This window comes from Mandrillus leucophaeus, unplaced genomic scaffold (assembly GCF_000951045.1).
Source record: "Mandrillus leucophaeus isolate KB7577 unplaced genomic scaffold, Mleu.le_1.0 Scaffold35, whole genome shotgun sequence".
Lineage (NCBI taxonomy): Eukaryota > Metazoa > Chordata > Mammalia > Primates > Cercopithecidae > Mandrillus > Mandrillus leucophaeus.
Window position 1 is genome coordinate 2,036,579 of NW_012103698.1, and position 4,468 is coordinate 2,041,046.

At 47.5% G+C, this 4,468-nt stretch overlaps 1 protein-coding gene across 1 annotated transcript in view; it reads right to left on the bottom strand.

Moving 5' to 3' along the window:
- MGA (MGA, MAX dimerization protein) overlaps positions 1-3,844 on the bottom strand; it is a 104,950-nt gene extending 101,106 nt beyond the window's left edge. Inside the window, exon 1 of the mRNA XM_011989336.1 lies at positions 3,731-3,844. The gene's annotated coding sequence lies outside the window, so the exon portion shown is untranslated. The remainder of the gene's footprint in view (positions 1-3,730) is intronic.
- Positions 3,845-4,468: the final 624 nt, after the last annotated feature.

A 4,468-nucleotide genomic window follows, 5' to 3' on the forward strand; every position in this document is an offset into this window, starting at 1 on the left:
TGAGATCCGGCCACTGCACTCCAGCCTGAGCGACAGAGCGAGACTCCATCTCAAAAAAAAAAAAAAAAAAAATGTAAAAATGTGCCTGAAGACAAGAAAACAAACTTTCTGACTTATGATTTGTATAAGACTGGTTTTTAACTCCACTAATCAAATTAATCCGTTAGTTGATGAAAATGCATTGAATTAAAGACTTAATTTACAACTAAAACCATCTCTATCTTGAGCCATAACAGCTACTGGTTTAAGAACATGGAATGAAATTCTTATTCTACATCAAATCTAAGCACAGATTCCACTTCACTATAAGCATATGCCTAGGTCTGGAGCTACCATATGAATTTTCTTTTCTTTTCTAAGATAAATATTGCAAAACATTTTAATTTTCTAATCAAAAGGCAGTCAATTAAGGATATTCAGCTGTTTCAGATACCAAGACCACTCGAAAGTCTAAGACAATCTTAAGCCAACTGCAAAACTTAAATGTACTTTAGAAAAGGGTAGGCTAGGCCGGCCGGGCGCAGTGGCTCACGCTTGTAATCCCAGCACTTTGAGGGGCTGAGGCCGGTGGATCACTTGATGTCAGGAGATCAAGACCAGCTTGGCCAACATGACAAAACGCTCTCTCTACAAAAAATACAAAACTTAGCCAGGCGTCATGTTGTGCACCTGTAGTCCCAGCTACTTGGGAGGATGAGGCACAAGAATCACTTGAACCCGGGAGGCAGATGTTGCAATGAGCCGAGATAGCACCACTGCACTCTAGCCTTCGAGATAGAGACTCAGTCTCAAAATAATAATAATAATAATAAAGAAAAGAAAGGGGTAGACTACTCATGAAGAAATAAATATTCTAGCAACATCCTAAAAATACTCTTGTAAACTAAAAGCTTTAATGAAAACCACAATTTTGGTACATATATATACACCTTAACATTCAAAAACATTCAATTCGGCTTTTCAACATCAAATTTTTTTTATCTAGATAAAACAGCTATAATAAAAAGCTAACAAAATACGTTGTGGAGGGGAAAATTCACACCAGAAGATATATACACACACAAAACCTATCATAGAAAACATTTTTTAGCTAAGTAATCTGACAAGTTCCATAAATTGTTACAATTTCAGACTCTCTATTTTAATGTCTTTTCACCAGTGACCTCTTTGGGAAATGTTTATCTACTAAAGCAATGACCCTCATACAACTCACAAAATACACTAGTTTTACTAGTTTCCTAATTCAATGATTTATGTACTGTGCTCAACCCCAAAAATTGGTTACACAAAATCAAAATTCCAAGTCAATACCATGATTTAAAAACACAAATATTCAAATTCTCAACGTTTTCCAAATTGCTACAAACATCTACAACCCTTTCATACAATAAATACAGTAGTATGGCAGGCACCAAGATGTTAGTATATTCCTTAACATAATCCTTCACCACAAGAATATGATTAAGTTAAATTATATTTGTGAAACTCAAATTTCAAGAGAACAGGTTCACTCAGATTTCATTTACTAATAAACACTGGGTAAAGAAATTTTAAGTTTTTTAAAAACAGAATGCAGATATAAATATAAGAAAATGACAGCAAATGGTGGCAAAGACAGTAAAATAGCCAACTATTAATACTTTCTTAATCGCTGTTAACCATCATTTGCTTATTTTTACTAATTGAATAAATGACACTTGCTATTTATTAAAACTACTCACTTCGGAACAGACAATATCCTGAGCATTTTATCATCACAACCTTATAGGTCAAATGTCAAAATATTATCTGAAACGCTTTTAGGTTTTAAGGCACAGAATTGCACCTGCCTAAGACAGTACTGCCCCCTTCTCTTCCCAGATACCATCTGTTACTGCTGGCCCCAGGAGTATTTTCTATTGCTAAGAAGGGACCCTTAACTACAACTCAGGGCCAACGAGCTGACAGGTCCCTAGCAGTTGGATAAGCAGAATTTGAAGAACTTTTAAGGCAGAAACGGGCTGTAGTTAAACTTGAAGTATGCCAAGGTACCCAGGGCACTGAATTTCCTCAAGTCCTTAGCCTGTGTTTCTGTTAAATGGACCCAAGCCACTTAACCCATATAAACGCTAGAAACAACCGTAGGCGGCAAGAAACACTAGCGCTGTTCCGATACGCAAGAAAGTAAAAGGCTCTCACTGCCTTCCTCAAGAGGAGCAGACGCCGTCGACTATTAATGACCCACAAACCGCCGCTTTTCAACTGCAAAGGACAGCTGGCCAAGAACCACGTGAAAAAATGCCGCAAGGAAAGCTCTTCCGGGGAAGAGGAGTCCCGACAGATCACGTGCCGCCGTCCGGAACCCGAGGATCTCTCTGCGGGACCCAGGCGCATTTTGTTACCTTGGAGACTACAGAACCAGCCACCAGACCCTCCGCGGCCAACCCCCTTCCCAGCAGCCGTCACGCCGCCCCCAGGCACTTTCCCTGCAGCCTAGCCGCGGCATCGTGCCCAAAAAGAACGAACAGAGCAAGCAGTTAACCAGGGACTCAGCCGCATAAGCCTGGCAAGCTCTACAACAACACGCGCGCGGGTGGGCTCGAGACTTCTCATGATCCACGTGTTTGCTCCGGCGAGGCGAACCTTGGGAAAGTTATCTTTCCTCTAAAAGAGTGCACTTTGGTTTCTCATGTTGGTCTGCCATCAGTAACCCCTCCTTTCAGATCTCATTTACCCGGTCCTGCTTCCACCCCGGCCAGAGGAAGAAGGCATTCCCAGGGTTCGAAAGGCAAAGCAAAAATCTATACAGCAAGACGCTACCACTTTGCACTCTCGACCCAGTCTGAAACGATACCCAGTTTCTCCATATTCTTCTGACACACAGATTCCTCAACTTTGGCTACTGGAGCTTTTGGGGGTGGGGGGCGGGAGGGTGCTGTTAATATCCCAGATATCCCAGATACCTTGCACTGAGGGCAGAGACCTACTTGACCATTTAACAGAAACAGGAAACCCCATCAACAGAACTAGGTAAAGGCTGCCCCACAGAGGAAAAAAGAAAATAACACCTGGTCTTCCCACCTGTTTTCCCCTCCCTCATTTCTGCACTCACACACCACCGGTCCTTTGTTTACCAAGTCCCCACTCCTACAGCTCACTTCCTCGCCCTTCTTTATTAAACTTGCCGTCCTGCCTCAAACAATTTGGCCGGAAATTACTTGTTAGAAAAGACGTTTGCACAGGTGTCAAAACGCTGCGCCCAGTTCCTCAGAAAAGCGACGCCAACACCGTTTCCCTTGGAGTTCTAGAACCACGAGACCTGGAAGCTAAACTGCAAAGCGCGTAAGCATGGCTCTCGACCTAGAGCCCAGCGCCAGGCTGTAAGTCGTCACGCGGACCGTACCACGCGGAGCGGCACCCCACGCACGCGAGGGCAGGGCCGAGCCATGGGCGCTTCTCACCCCTCCCGCCTCGTGGCCGCTCTCTCTGGCGTCGATGCTCCCAGTTAGGTAGCTGAGCGACGCGGAAGTGAGGCCGGGGACGCGCGCGAGGTGACATGCGCAGCCTCGCTCAGAGACCACAGGCGCGCGCCAAAGGCGGCCCCGCGCAAGGCCCGGCCTGGCGAGGGCGTGCGAAGCTCTCTCAGCAGAACGTTTCTCACGCCGTTCAAATACACAAGAGCTTCAAACTCTCGAAAAACTCCAATCGGGCCAGTACTAAGCGATGCCCTCCACCCAGGCCCGTGAGTTACCGTGCGGGGCGTGGCCGGCCTCACCCGGAGTCCTTCATATCCCGCTGGGGGCGGGTTATTCTGTTCGGTTCGCACACCGTGTGTCCGCTCCAGCTGAAGAGCCTGCGCGCGCGCACCGGACGTCCACGTCACCGCGCACGCGCTCCTACCCGCTCGGAGCCCGCCGCGCAGGCGCAAAAGGAAACGCGAGCAGCACCTCCCTGGCCCCTCCCCCAACACCAGGAGTCCAAACGGCCCCAGAGCAGCAGCAAGACCCTTGGGACCCGCCCCCAGAGTGGAAGCCGCTGCTTTTCCGGGTCCCAGCAACCCAGAAAAGCCTACTGAAGCTTCTAGAATCAAGAAAGGCGAGGCAGGAGGGAGGCACCTAGATTCCTCAGGCTTGCACACGAAGCCTTCGTGGAAACTGTGAAACCAATGCCCGGCGGGCCTTTCTCAACTGTGCCTTTCACCCTTTCCCTAGGGCTCCTAGCCGGCCCCGCCCCGGCCGCGCCCAGCCCCACCCACACGGGGCTCCACAGACCCCCAGCCTCCTCAAGCCCGTCAAATGAATCCGAGGTCTTCCTCCCCGGAGTACCGGGGCTTGGACAGCGCCAAAGCATTGGGAAACCTTGAAGCAAAGACCTTGAGAGACGGATGGCCGAATTTACAACATCCACAACCGAAGACGACTAGGAAAATGGGGAGGAGACCGAAAGATTCAGTGAGCAGTTGGAAAGCGAAGAGTTGCCACTAAATTGC